This window comes from Coturnix japonica, chromosome 3, assembly GCF_054131305.1.
Source record: "Coturnix japonica strain WE chromosome 3, WE-NBRP24, whole genome shotgun sequence".
Classification (NCBI taxonomy): domain Eukaryota; kingdom Metazoa; phylum Chordata; class Aves; order Galliformes; family Phasianidae; genus Coturnix; species Coturnix japonica.
Window position 1 is genome coordinate 37,252,272 of NC_140665.1, and position 15,230 is coordinate 37,267,501.

The window sequence follows — 15,230 nt, forward strand, 5'->3', positions numbered from 1 at the left end:
TTCATAGGTAGCTTCTGCATTGCAAATATAAGAAGCAGTCCTTCAGAATTTGTCTTGCTGTGTGATAGCAACTTTAAAAGGAACTCTGACTGTTCTGTCAGAAGTTGCTTTAAAGAAGCTAGGTTCTGTGCCATAGTGCCTTACTTTTGGTGACCCCACAATGCAAATGGAAATGATGGAACATTGGTGTTACGTGGGCATAAGCAAACAACCTCAAAATCAATGCAGTGAGTCAGCATCCATCCTGTATGTTGAACTGCAAACTGTGAATACGTGGAGCTGATAAAATTGTTGAAAACCAGGGAAGTGCTTTACTGCAAGAAATTTGTATCCTAGTGTTGGCCATTTTGCATTACAAATAACACAACTTTCGACAGCTTGCCTCCATTGCTCAAAGCCCTCGTGCTTAGAGCAGATGTTATCTATTGACCAGAGCGGCTGTTCTCTCCTTTTTCTCCTTGTGGGATGATATCTAGAAAGGAGAAAAACATGTGCCCAACAGAGGCTGGCTGTGTGGTAGCTGTATATACAGAAAGCTGGGTGGCTGGACAGGTGCGGCCTGCCACCTTCATGAATCAACAGGCTGGCTGTTTCTTAGTGAGAGCTTGGGCTGAGCACTTCAGTGCCTTGGATTCTTTCTCTGGGCAACCATGGATGGTACATACTGGTAATTCAGGTTAGTTTTCTAAAGCACAGAGACCCTGGGATGGAATATACTGATATTAGAAAGTATCCCCCCCTTTTTGTCAAAAAATGTGAAGCAGGGGAAACATCTGGCTTCTGTGTAGAGTTACTCCCTTCATTTTGGTTGTTGTCAGGATGTTGTTTGCTATGAGGCTCTGCCAAGGTCAGTCAGTGGCAGTGTTCTCTCTACTGGGTTGTCCTCAGAAGTTTTCAGCAGGCCTGTTAATATCTGTCGTTGCACGATAGATTTTTTCACAGGTTGATGTCTCCTACCTTGGGCAGCACATTTTCAATAAAAGCAATTGTGTCTCCCTGGTTTTAAATAAAAGTTTTTAAGAAAATGGGTTGTGGTCTGCCACTGCCAGCAGTTGCTCAGGCTTGGGATTCTTCACGACCTTTCCTGTTTTCAATTTGCTGTTCAAATTTTGCCTCCCCGCCTCTTGTTAATATTCCAGGTGTTCTGTGCTTGGTCTCAGTGTGACAATACAACCTTTGTTGTTGATTGATTCAGCAAGGTCTTTGTAAATACTCTACAAAGTAGAGGTCATCGTTGTATTTGTGGTCATCAAAGTATTCAAATAGGATCTCTGGGCTTTTGCAGAAAGGCTGCTGTAAGATTGATTTACTGAAGCGGCACAGGTTATCTTCATTTTGGGGAAATTAACTGTTTTTTTCTTTCTTGGAAAAGCAAGTTATTTTTGCTACTATCAGAGTATCACCCTTGCTGACCTGACTATTCAGGGCATAAACAGAACAGCTGTGCTCTTGGGAGGCCTCACAGGATCCAGGGGCCAAAGCTAATGATTAGCCAGACATAACTGCTCTTTGCACCAGACCTAAATGCAGTCTGAACACTTCTCACTGCCCTTAAGGTGTGAGAACGAGCATGTGTTTCCAATGGGATGTACAGGAGCAGAAAGGCCTTTGCCAAGAGGCATCGTTTTGCAGGCAGCCTTGGGTGCCTGATGTGAGGCTGACTGTCCCTCCCGTGTGAGGTGGCTGTGGGAGGCGGAAATCTGCAGGCCGCAGTGTAAACACCAGTCTTTCACGGCAAAGCTTAAACTTCTTTTGGAGGACATCTTTCGCTTTACCCCGGACCGAGCAGTTTTGCAGAGGCCGGGTTTGGTTGTAAAAGGCTGAAAGGAAACTTGTCCTCGTTTCCGTGTGGGTGCCTGCGTACAGGCACGGGGAGGTGAGGTGTGAGCGCGCAGGGCCCCGTTGTGTTCTCGCTTGAAAGAGCCTATGCCACTAGATGGCAATGTGGTACTCTGGAGTTGGGACTTCCCTTCTTCCTGTACAATTCTTGCTTTTTCTGTATTTATCTCTGCCAAAGTGGTGATTGCACGCACCACCCCGGCAAGAGAACAGAACAAAATCATTTCATAGAACATTACAGCCCTTGTGCCTTTTTCTTTTCTTTTTTCCTTCCCTTACCCCACACCCCCAGCCCCAGTTCTTTGTCCCACAGCAGGGTGCAGAGCTTTAAAAACTTTCTTTCTTAATAGTTCTCCTTCTAAAAACAGAGAGAAAACAGTCTCTTGGGAGCAATTAGCTGTGAGAAAAGCACTTCTCAAACAATTGCCAGGAAATATTGTCTTGACCGATATTCCTGATGTAACGCTGTCGTGCTCAGTACTGTTATTCTAAGATACTTGCCTGCAGAGCCAGCAGGGTGCGGTTCTGTAATGTACGACCTGCAGTTTACCACCTACCTTACCTTTTTATATCCATTTACTTTCAGTTTGTGTCCTCCTTGCACCCCCTGCAGATATTCTGCTGGGGAGAATGAAGAATTGTTTGTGACTCTCCTCTTGTGACTGGTGTATCACGCCAAGGCTGCAACAAGATATGGCTGAAAATTAAGGTTATGCCTCTGCTGTGCCGGTTCCAGATTGAAATTCTCTGGCAGTGTGCTGTGGAGGAGGTCAGGCTGTGTGATTACAGCCATCCCTTCAGACTCAAAAGCTGGCAGCCTTGGTGTACGTGAGGTTGGTGAAGCCTGAATTTCAGAGGGAGCAGCTTGAGAGAAGGTATATGTGAAGCAGACAGCAGCTGTGTGCTGAAACTGGGGTCCCGACCCTGAAGCCCTCTTCCCATTGCTGTGTTCCTACAAGATGGACAGGGCTGCAGAGAGTGGAGAGGTCAGAGAACTGGGGATAAACTCACACTGAAAGCTAAATCAGCTGTGTCTAGGAAGCAGTGCTAGCGAGGTGTGTGTATGCTTGTATCCATGCACGTGTACAGCCATATTTGTTTGTATTATGAGGCTCAAATTCTGCCCCTCTTTACATACATTCATGGAGATTTGAGAAATGAGCCTCACTCTGTGGGACAGGGTGTGAACTGAAGCACCTTCTGGAAGACAGACAGCAGTGTAATCCTTTCATTCAACCCTGTCTGCAGCTGCTTTTTATAAACTTGGCATAAATACGTACTCAGTGAGGCCAGGCCTGTGTAGCTGGAAAATATTTTCCACCATCCAAAAAAACAGAAGATTGGAAAAAGAGCCCAGAAATTGTGCATAACATGGAATGGCCTCACTTGTGGTTTTTTTCCATGACTTCCTCAGCTCATTTTTCTGCTGCCAATTTTAGAAGCCCATAAGTCATACTTGTTAAACTTTCTCAGTTAAAATGTAACTCTAAGAACAAAGTCATATGATATGTTGCAGCCAAATAATCCTTGTGGAGCCTCTGGCTTGAGAGCAGCCACCCTCTTGCAGACCTGCAGGGGATCTGTCTTGGGGCCAGGGGCAGAGGGCGGCACAAGGCATGGCCTCTTGACCTCAGCAAGAGGTTCTCCCTATTTTTTCTAGGATAGTTGGGCCCATGTTGGGTTACGTTGCAGAGCAATTGGTTTGGAAGGGGGAAGTTTCAGCTCCTCCTCTAGAAGCACTTTAAATGGGAGATAGGCAGAGAGAGGGAGCGAGAGGAGGCAGCATGGAGGCCAGTGAGGGTCCAGCAGCGAAGTGCTGGGAAGCTAGTGCAGGCAGAAGCTGTTGCCATTAGGGCAAACTAGCCAAGGAGAGAGTGCCAAGAGTGAAAGTGAATTTGCTGGAAGGTTTGAAGAAAGGGCATCCTCACTTGGGTGCATTTTTAAGCATTGAATCAATATGGAAGTACTTGCATGCCAGGAGCAATATTTTCCTTTTCCAGTTTTGCTCTCTTATAAGGTGATTGTGCTTACATCTGAGCCCTGAATGGTTGTCTTGAAGACCATCTCTCTGGCCAGCTTCTGCTCTGCTACCTCCCAAAGGACAAATCCCAGGTCACTGCTGCAGAGGGGAACTGCTCTAAATTTACACTTGGGCAACAGCTGAGGGTGGAACTGGCTGTAAGCTTTGCCAGTGGAATCATTCCAGCCAACCTTCTCCAAGGCAGCATGTGTCCCCAGTGCTGCTGGCCCCAGCCTGTGCCCCTGAGGCCTGATAGCTTCAATCAGCCACCTGCAGGGAGCTGCTGTGCCTTGGGCAAGCAAGACTGGAAGCCAGGGACAGGGTAAGGCAGGGGAGGGGGTCCAAAGGGGCTTCATAGCAATCTGCTCCTTCCAGCCCTGCCTCCTGGTTGTGCTGGGAAGGAGCAGTTTGGGGACCTGCCCTCTGCAGAAAACTTAAACAAACAAAGAAACCCCACAGTATTTCTATTTTTTCCCTTAAAACAGCAGTTTACAAGTTCAGCTCAGGCCCTCAGTGTAGCCTGATGAGAGACAGGGGATCGTGTCTGAAAGCCAGTCATGAAGACCACCTTTTGTTGGCACTGTGAAACGCCCATTCAACATCTGTGTGGTCTTCAGGGAGGAACTGAGCAAACCCACTGGAAACTGGCGAGGGTGTTGTAATGTTTTTGGAAAGGCAGTTTCAAAACCCCATGGCTGCCTCTCTCTGCTGGCAGCTGCTTCCCATGCCGTGACATCCAGAGAGGTGGTGGTGACTGATGTAACTGCAGTGGCCGGGCAGAGTCCCTTGCCTAATGTGTAGAGGCTGGCGGGCAGCCAGAGAAATGTGCTAAGGCCGAGTGCTCTCACAATGGGCTCGCTGTCCCTGCATGCATACCTGTAAGTGGGTCAGGTGCTTGGCACAGCCTCCTCCTGAGCCGATGAAGCAAGCTGGTGGAGCTACCCAGCCAGAAGAAGAGGAGGAGGTAGAAAAAGGAAGAAGATTTTGTTCTTGTGACTGCAGACCTGACCGTCTCTAGGCACGTTTTGTTTGCATAACAATACTGCAATTTAATAACGATGCCTGCTCGTTAAAGTCAGCCATTCTTTGTGGTAATGGTGTGAGGCATTGGGGAGAGGGTGAGGAGAGGCCTAGCAGTGCTCCTGCTGGACCTCCACCTTTAGGGTGTTGTGGCAGACTTGTGAAAGACTTGTTTCTTTGTAAGAATGGGATTATGATGCTCAGCTGGGCTCTTAAATTCTGACTCTTGAGAAGATAGATCCTTTCGTATTGATTGTCTTTCTGTATGCAGTTCAGGCACCAACTTGTAGGAAATCTGGGCCAGAAGAGATATCATTAGGTATTTATGGGGGTTTGGTTGGCTCAGCAGTCAGTTTTTCCATTGTCATGCCGTGACAGTAGTGCATTACATACACCCTCAGGAGACGTCCTTCTGCTTCCACAACAACAAAGGACTTCTTTTCTGACTCATCTTCAGCTTTAAAAAAAAAAAGGCCCACAGTAAATATAATTAGCAGCAGGCAGATATACTGTACTTAGCTCTCAGAGCCCATTGGGATAGGTCCCATAAAAGTATACGCTCGTGGTTGCTCACCCCATGCTTAAATGTCCTGCAGTTTTCCTCCAGCTGCATTCCTGGTTATACTTAGATGTGGCCTAGTGATGTTGCAGGCTGAGGAGACATTTCTAGTTTGGAGTAAGAGTGCTGGAATTGTCTTTCATACGCACAGAGGAGCTCCAGCCAGGCTCATGGCTCACAGGGCAATACATGAGAGTGGCTGTGCTGTGCCAGATCCACGGCCCAGCTCCCCATCCTCCCTGTGATGGGCCACAACAGGTGCTGTGAGAGGGAGCACTGGAAGCAGAGCTGGACCAGAGCGGTGCTGCCACTGGGCACCCACTGAGGGACGGGGAAGGAGGCAACCATCACCCTGTCCTTCTGTTCCCCCCACGCAGTGCCCCTGCTTTCTTTGCTCTGTGCAGGGCAGATAGCAAACCCAGCGCTGCTCTGTTTCACTTTGGCTCTGTGTCACGGGAGGATTTCTAGGTTGAACACGTCCTGGCTCCTTTGGTATTTCCCTGATGCAAGTGCAATGGAACAGGTGGCATGCAGCTGAGCCTTGCTTTCTGCCAGGTGGGTGTTCCCTTATGCCTTATCCTGGTTAGGGGCTGCCTTGCGTCCCGCCTGTGCTATTGGAGCACCCAGAGCCAGGAGCCGTCCCTTGGGCCCATATTTCACCTGACGCTGATCACGTGGCTGCAAGCAGGCCAGCTGCGAGATCGGTAGGGCTCTGTTTATTTATTTCAACCTGTGACTAACTTGGGGGAGTATTTGGATCCCAGCTGCTCCTCCCAGAAAAGTACTGTTTATATTTGGGTCTCCTGAGCACAGTCAGTCGGCTCTGGACTGCTCACAGCCCGGCAGCGGTATGCGGGCTCTGCTGGCATGTCCCTGCATAACCTGGCATTGGTGCTGCTGGACAGAATGTGGGCCGGCTGTTTGCTCATCCCCAGCTTACGTGGCCAGAAGTTTTCCTCTGTGTTCCTGGCTGCTGAGCTCAGAGGGGTGGGGGAGAAGCAAGCTCTCATCTGAACGCAGCCAGGTGTCACACAGGGCCATATCAGGGGGAACACTGAGAAAAACGTGACTGCGTGGGTGGGGTGGTGGCTCTGTATCCGTAGACAGTATTGCAGGGCTCACCTGCACAGCATGTGTTCAGCACAGTCACCATAAGTGCTGTGTGTAAGCAAGTCAGTACCTGCTGCCATGTGATCAAAAGGAAAGATGCTTTTAGAAACATGCGAGGGTGGCATGAAAAAAACAAGTCAGCTGAAATATCTTCAGCTTGCAGAGCACCTGTGGACTAGTAGACGTGAGAAAAACAGTGCACAGAATCCCCTCAAATATTAGGCTTCCATTTATTCCCACTATTTTCTGTTAAATTTTGCCCACATAAACTACTAATTTATTTGAGATATTCAGGACCTTGGCTCCATACACACCTAATTTCTGGGGGAAAAGCAGAGCCAGCTCAGCCAGCTTCAATAGAAAATGAGTCTCAGAGGGTCTTGTTCCCCATGGGAGGGCAGAGAGCAAGGCACAGGATTAGCCAAGAAGGATTTGGAGCCTGGTGTTATACATAGTGCCTGACTAGGTTCAGGAATGGGAGCTGGAGAACTAGTGGTACATGAGGAAATACGATTTCATGTTCTTCAGATAAGGAAAGTTTGGAGAATCCACTTGCCATGTATACGCTAGAGCAAATCTCCTGGAAAAGTGAATGGTCAGTCGGTCTGTCTGCCTGTCTGTCTCTCTTCCTTGCCCTATAGCAATGTAAGTAGTACAACTTCATCTGAGTTTTCTGGTAAATAAATGACAAATCCTGTCTCCAAAGCTTTCTGGAACTTCTACAGTACACCCCCGCTCTGGGCTTATGCCACAGCATGGTGTTGTACACTGGCAGGGGAGGAGAAGATTTTCTCTATGTAGCACAGGGTGGTGTATTCACTGGTGGCAGTGTTGTCTGTGGGGTGAGAAGTGGGGCTGGACTCCTCTTGGTCTTCTGCATTTTCTCTTAGCACTATAACTCTTCAATGTGGGACCTGTACAGCTACTGATCAAGGTCAGACCTATTGGCCTTCTGTCAGCAGTCTAAAACATGGTGTTTTTCTGAGCTGATTTTGTAAACATGGCGTGGGCTGAAACTTTTTAAAGCTGCTATTGCAAAGGCTAGAAAATAGGATGCCAGCTCTGCTGCGGTATGTGCTGAGAGTTAGTTGTGCTTATTGACTTATGGACTCGTTTCCAGAAGGAAAGGCCTCGGCATCCCAAAACACCAGCTCAACCATGGCAGTGCAGCAGAAACCCTCCAGAGAAAGGGGTCTGTGGGGGCTTTCCCTTGCATGGTGGTATCTCCTGCTCGTGCCCATCAGTAGGTCTGCGGAGCCTGTTTGTATGGTGCTTGTTTGTGTTTAGTGAATGGTTTGTGGAATCCAAGCTGCCTATGCCCTCCTATTGTGAGCTTCTCAAACTATGTCTTCATTGGAAAGTAGCTGAGAGAGAAAAGCAGCTTTCTAACCACGTGGCGAGTGATGTTTTGTTGTTGAAGAGAGACCCAAACCTTAACAGTGCTCAGAGGTGCTGACCTAGTCATGTTCGGTCTTGGCAACACCTGTAACATAAAGTCAGTGTATTTCCAAAGAAAGCAAAGAAACCCATGTAAAACCAGTGTAAGTGCAATTAAGCTTGCAGTGTTCTGTTCTCTAAATAGGAGCAATCGTGATTTGTATTGAGTTCTGTGGGAGGCAAAGGTGTGTCAGTCTGAAGGTGAATGCTTTTTGCTGCTGCTTTAGCACAATGGGGAACCTCAGGGAAGCCTTCCCAGAGTAGCTGACTGCACCTTGTCTGATTTACAGCCCTCTGGCTTGTGCTGACACACAGCCCAGTCGGCAGGCTGTCTTGATGTCTCGGTTGCAGCTTCCATTTGGTTAAAACATGCAAACTATCTTTCAGAGAGAAGGAATGAGGTTAGGAAAAGGAAACTCTGCTTGACTTAGTTTGTATTACTAAGGACAGTTTGTATTACCTGGACTGGCTTGGTAGTTCTCTCTACCTAAGCCCAGGCTTTCAGTGGCTTTGACAGTCAGCCCCTTGTGGCATCAAGGAGTCTGTTCTTCAAGGAAGATCAGGGTCACTTTCACTCCATCCCTCCCCTTCTCTCTGGGATAGTAAGGACCCCACTGGCTCAGGAAGAGCCCCATCTGCTCATGGTAGATCTGCAGAATGTGATTCTACTGGCAGCACCTAAGGAAAGCTTGAGGTGCTTGATAGCAGCGTGTTTGTGTCCTAAAGCTGCTCTGTGGTTCTGGAGAACAACTACTGAAAAATGGGTAAATAAATGGCCTGAAATAAAACTGAGGAGAGAAGGAGCTCTGTCAGCATGCAGGCTGTGAGTTAGCTGTCGCCCACTCGTGTTCCCTGTGGGCTGGGTGACAGTCTTGGCTCAGGATTCAGTGACATTCAAAGCCATTCTCTGAGGGTGAAGGAACACAAAATGAGATCTAATTTGTTCTTCATGGAGCATCGCTTTCTGGCATTCTTTTTCTTCTCGGCAAGAAACTATGGATAATGTGTGTCAATGTCATCAAAGACACATTCATGTTACTCTCACAACTGTGACCTTGTATCCAGCTAAAAGAGTTACAGCAGGGAATAGGCAGGATGCTCAGCTTACATCCAGAGGGCAGATTTTCCAAGCAGCAGCTGTGTTGGCAGGGCTACCTGCCATGCTGTCTGGCCAGGTCTGTGCCAAGCGATTCTGGGAAAATCTGAGCAGTGACGCCACAGACCAGCAGCAGCGGAGGTGGATTCCTGGAAGCCGTGCACCGTGGTGTGGGGACATGGGGTGCGCTGCTGTAGGGACAACTGAAATGGGGGTGAGGGCACAGACCGGTCACACTGGCACATCACAGTAGCCTGTCCTACTGAACCAGCCCCAGAAAATTGGCCGCTTCGGCTGTGAGGAAACAGCATTAGCTGTCATAGCTTTCACTCAGGATTAGCTATGAGCTGGCTAGGCAGAAATTGCTTTTAGATTTAGTCCTGCCAGATGCATTCCCAACAAAGCAAAAATTGTCTCAAGAACAAGGTTAGGGGATCGCACACTTAAACCTTACCCATCATAAGGTTGTTAAACCTTTCCCAAGAGCTTGTCCTACGATATTTACTGTATTGGCATGCTGTCTTTTTTTTTTTTTTTTTTTTTACTGTTGCATGATTGTACTATAATGTGTCTTGTTGACAAGACTGAGCTCAGGTCAAACTGTGTGAAGAGATAACTATGGTCTTGATCGCTGCATGGTGAAACAGAGTAAATTACTGGATGCCAAATGAGTTATTCCATGTTTATTTCAGATTAAACAAGATTAGAATCTGGCCTTCAAATCGTGTTATTTTCTCTAATTCAGCTGGGTCATATTTATAAATTCATGTGGTGGTCAGCGTGCTCCAATAATGCCAGCACACAGTCCCAGCGCTTACCAAACATTGGATGTATATATTGGCACTTCTTATATTTGCTGACTGTGGGACAAATAGGTTTCGTATTGGGACATCAAAATCTGTTTCAGCAACTGGATGCATGACAAAGCCATGTTATAATCAGGGTACTGATTACGGCATTGAAACATGTTGGTTCAGCACGTGGTAGATTTGGATGCGTAGGCAGATAAACTTTTGGTTGGTCTATGGCTTGATTTCAGCGTGGAGAAGGTTGTCAGCATATTTGTGCTAATTAAGGGAATGGCACGGGAAGCTCCTTTACACTGTAGGTACATCCAGAGCTCAGGAAATGGCACTGCTTCCCAATGTTTTTCAAGCACCTACCTTGCCTTCAAGTAGAGCTGCAGCTCTGTGTCTCAGCTGCAGTTCTAAAGTGTGCCAAACTTTGTTTGGGTCTTGTCCAGGTCTCATGTTTTTACCTGTTTCTGGGGAATGGATTGAACAGTTACATCACAGGGACGTTAGGAGAGCAACTAATGTTTTCCCTCTATCTGGGGACACCATTGCAGAGTTGGATTCTCTGACTTGTTTGTATTTGTTTGTAACATTGACGGTAACTGAACACCAACAAATAAACACAGGTTTGTGCTTGTGCTTGGCTAGGACTTCAATGCTATTGAAAAGAATGCCCTTCACAGTTACTCTTTCTTCATGCTGGCAATAATGTGGGTATGTTGTGCTGCTTTTAACATATTCCCGTGTTCGAGTTCCTGAGAAGGCTGAAGTGCTGCCAGCTCTGTTCAGTCCTTTCTGCTGCACTGAGTCAGCTGCCCTGATTTTATCTTTGCTCTTGGTCAAAGTCTCACACTCTGTTATCTCTTTGTTCTTTTTCTAAACAGAAGAAATTGCAGTACGAGTGTTTGTTCCGTGTGCTAACATTTCCTCCTACTCTAATGATAAAACCAGCACATTACTTTTATTATTAATAGGACAGGTACACCTGGAAACCCCTGTGTTGTTTTTTTTTGTTTGTTTTTTGTTGGTTTTTTTTTTGCTTGTTTGTTTGTTTCTTTTTCCCAAGGAATTCACAGCCCAAACACAAACGACAGACAAAAACCATGAGAAGTGCCTTTATTTGCATTTATGAGCGGGGAACTGAGGTACCCACAACTAAAGGGACACTTAATTCCTTCTTATTTAAAGGCCCTACAAAGAAGCGTGGCTAAGAACACACCCATGACCAGCTGGTCCCTCATCTCCAGAGGGCTCTGAACACAGCACCCAGGCCAGCACAGTCTCACGTCCACATGCCCCTCCACTGGAGCGGAGGCCAGCAGCCCAGGGCTCTGCCAGCACCTTCATTAGGTCAGCATGGTTCTCCTGTTTCCAGGGCAAGGTGCTCCCGGGGCTGCTGGCCTCCTGCCCCTTCCTCTTTACCACGAGAGGAATTGAGATGCGTTGACATCTACTTCTGGGGGTTACTTGCACGGACCGGTGAAAGGCTCCAAAAGAGTGGCTGCTAAGAGAGGGCTGCCCTGTGTGAGGTCATGGCTGACCTTTCCCTAGTGCCAGTCCATGGGAATAACCTTGCAGCTCCTACAAGTTGCAGGTGGAGCCGGTTATAACCTGATTTGCCTTCCTTGGCATTCTGAAGTCTGGTGAAACATGGTGCATAATGAGACTTTGCTTTTGCAAGTAGGAGTCTGCTTTTGTGCCAGAGTGTCTCATCTGTGAACCTTACCTCAATGCATACTGCTTATTCAGATATAACCACGAAAATGAGAGCTGGCTAAAGAACGCCTCCAATTGAAAGGATTCACTGAAGCTCATTATAACCATCTTAATGACTTCCAATTCAGCTGTGTCTGTGATACCAGAGCACAAGGTAATTATGGAAGTGCTAAATACTATTATTACTTGATATTAAAAAGAGGGTGGAGGTAAGGCCTGGCGAGTCCTTCCCCTACCTGGCCCAGACAAGAATGAGAGTTGCCTCCAGCCTCCTGAGGCCTGGGCAGGCAGCGTGGGGCCAGGCCAGCCTGGGGCTGATGTTGGAACATGGCTCCTTCAGACAGCACGAACTATGGGACGTGGGTAGTGAACTGGGAGAAAAAAGAGAAGTCCACACACCACCATTTCAGCCTCCATCTTGCCTGCAGAGGAAGCAAATGTGCTGTGTGTCTTCCCACTCCGGATTTTCTGCTCTTTCCCTCAGCTTATTCAGTCTCTCCTGCAGCCCTGTTGGCCTGGCTGATGCAGATGGCAAGCAGCTCTGCTCGCTGCACACCTGCCTGCACTGGGAAACCTGTGCAGTGATGATTCACCCTCAAATGATTGCTTGACCCAGAGGAGGAGATGATGATACATGGAGGCTGGGACACACCAGCCATGATTACAAGATGATTCACTGCCTGGGCTCTGCCATTCAAAACATTCTCAGTATTGCAAGGTATGGCTGCTCATGGAGGCTGCAATAAGGAAGTGATATTTGCACCCAGAGCTGCCACGTTCGCACCGAACCTTTCTGCCGCTGCCCCTGGCGTGATGTTTACCTCTCTGGCCAGGCTGACGCCACAAAGGTCTGCTGGCAGGGGCAGCTGCCTGGCACTGCCTTGTGGCTACGCCTCGTGCCTCTTCCTAACAATGACTATTCTCACCATAAGATTTGGCCCAAAGTGTAGTACACCCAGGCATCTGATGTCCCTGCAAGGCCGTTCCCTGCTGCGTGGAAGTATGTCATGGGACAATAGCACTAAAGTAAGAGGCTGGTGGGAAGTCAGACTCCTTCCATTCTGCATGCTCTGGCACAACATTCTTCAGTATCTCACCTCTTTGTCCTTCACTCTTCCTCCCTCTCCAGATTTTCTCCTGCCAGATACCTGCACTCAGATGAGCAGGGAAGTCCTGCTTGCCTGGAAGCAGAGCCCTACCTTCTGACCCATGAGCTGATATTGTTTGTGGCAGTATACTGAAGGCACTGCTAAGATTTGGGACTTGGAAAGTTCACTTATGTTGGCCAGGGCTTGGAAAGATGGGGCTAACAGCACACGTGGTTGGTATTGTGCTTTCCCTCAAGCTAAGTTGGGCAATGTGTTAGTCAGCAAGCTGGGCATTACTGAAAGCTCCTAAAGGTCTGGTTTGCCAGTGACAAAGTTGCAAACCTGTAGCAACACACTCCTGACATTTTCTGCACAGTGTCACGACCAGGCTGCAGCGCTGGGGAATTGCGCTCCATCTGCTGCTTTGTGCAGCTCTGCCTGGACTTTGTTCAGCTTCAAGTCTTCAGCTGTCACGCTCTGTTGCCAGCTATCCTACATGCCTAACAAACTAGGTGAACTATCTCTGGAAAATAATCTATCCAATGGGGTTTTTAGCCCATGTTTCCTTTGAGGAAACTGCCTTCAAATTGCCTTTCAGATGTACGTTACGTGCAGTGTTGTTTGTGCTTTGTCTAAATGCGTGCTGGCTATGGACGCTCTGGGTGCTCTTGGATGTAACTGCGGTTTTAAATACCCTCCACTGATTATTCATAGCACCCATGTAGTCATTTAACAAACACGGTGTTAGTTCTGCTCTCTAAGTGGATGACTAACACTCTTATAAATAGGAGGAATGTGATCTGAAAGGTCACGTGAATGTTCCCCATGTGAACATATCCCTAAACCATGAGACTTCTCATTCCAGGAGCATGCTTGCAAAGAAGAAAGTGTTTGTTATTAGGGAGAAGAAAAGGGGTTAGAAACCCATTCAAGCCATTTCTCTACTTGAACTTGAACAGATTTTTGCAGTGTTTGCTTTAGTCTGCAATCTCCCTTGACCTGCTTGGGAACAGCTCTGATCTCATTCCCATGCCGGTACCCTCCCTTGGAACATAAGAGGATGTATCCTTAAGTAGATGTAAGGAACTTCCTCTAAGCTGAGTTTCTTCCTAACCTCTTGCATATCCTGATGGAAAGCGTGTGCACTCCTAATACTGTATTCCAAAGCACATGAAAAGAGTGCAGATTTCTGCACAGCTTTCCTCAGTTCAGTATCATCAAGAGAAGGTGCCACTCTGCCCAGACTGCTGGGGGGAAATTGCGGTGCTGCCTCCAAGGTGGGGTCACCCACAAACAGCAGCTGTGGGACCAGCCCACAGCTGGTCCATAGGGTCCATAGGGTCACAGCAGGGTGCACTGTTAACACAGACAGAATGCAGCAGGTAGCCCTGCAGGCACTCTTGTCTGTCCATTTTGATCAAATGGAAACAAAGCAAGTGAGTGTCATTGCTCTCCTGCTGCTGAAAGGTAAGAGGAAGGGTGGACCTGGGCCTCAAGAAGCATGGCACCATTTGCCCCCATCTACAGCTCAGATTACACTGGGAGCATCTATAGGGTTGAGCTGACCTGGTGGGCTCTATGCTGGTGGAGCACAGCTGGGCAAGCTGCCCTCAGGTAGGCACAGTGCCCAGCTGGGAGGTGCAAGTGCCTGAATCAGTGCTTCTCCCCTCTGCCTCTGCAGCAGCAGGTGTTCTGGTCTGAGCAGCTGGTGGCTGAGGTTGGCCTGTGGGACTGTGCACTGGTACAAACTGGAGTACAGGGCTGGTGCAGCTGGCTTAGGGACGTGTCCTGATTTCATCAAAACAGAGGCAGGGCAGTTCACTTGCTGGCTGAAGTCCGAGGTGGTCTGTGGGTGTAATGGCTGTGTTAGTGCTAATAAAGTGGGAAGGGACCGGAGCTGCCCTCTGCCTAAGGAGAATGGCTGCAGTGGCACAGATAAACCTCTTTTGCTCTCCACATCCATGTGGCCACATGCAGACTGCTGTTGGGAGCAGCCCCTGAGTCCCTCCTGAAGCACGCTGTTCCAACAGGGTGGGAGAGCGCTGGTGGCCCTATGCAAGGCTGTGTCCTGGGCTGGGCTGAGGGTTGGAAGTGGGGAGGGCTGAGCTCCTCCTCCTGTGCCCTGGTTCGCTACTTTGATTTTCTGCTCTAGATGCTGCTGGCCCATCTGTGCTAGGCAAGTTACCTAAAGTGGGATATGATAAAAGAGTCTTCCAGCTCCATTTCTAGCCATTGTACATCTGTTCCCTCTGACGGGAGGGTGGTAAGAGAGCCTCCTTATGTACAGAGCAGTGAGGAACTGCCAGAAGAGGAGGCTCTGGGAAAGTGAAGGGTGTTAGAAGGCATTTTGGTGATCTGTAGAAATTTGACTCAGTGCAGTATCAGGCCAGTGCTATACACATACCGTAGAGGTGGTATTCCCAGTCTCAGAGAGCTTCATAATCTTGTCTGTGCTTATTATAGCTACAGAAACGCATTAACTTTAACATGTTGGCTAAAAGCTTGTGTTCTATATTTTCCTCCTGCCAACCTGGATCTTGACTTTAGGTTG

General features: G+C 48.1%; 1 protein-coding gene across 11 annotated transcripts in view; it reads left to right on the forward strand.

The window, feature by feature from the left end:
* The window catches only part of TOMM20 (translocase of outer mitochondrial membrane 20), a 61,255-nt gene that overhangs the window by 11,864 nt on the left and 34,161 nt on the right, over window positions 1-15,230 (forward strand). The window lies entirely within an intron of this gene.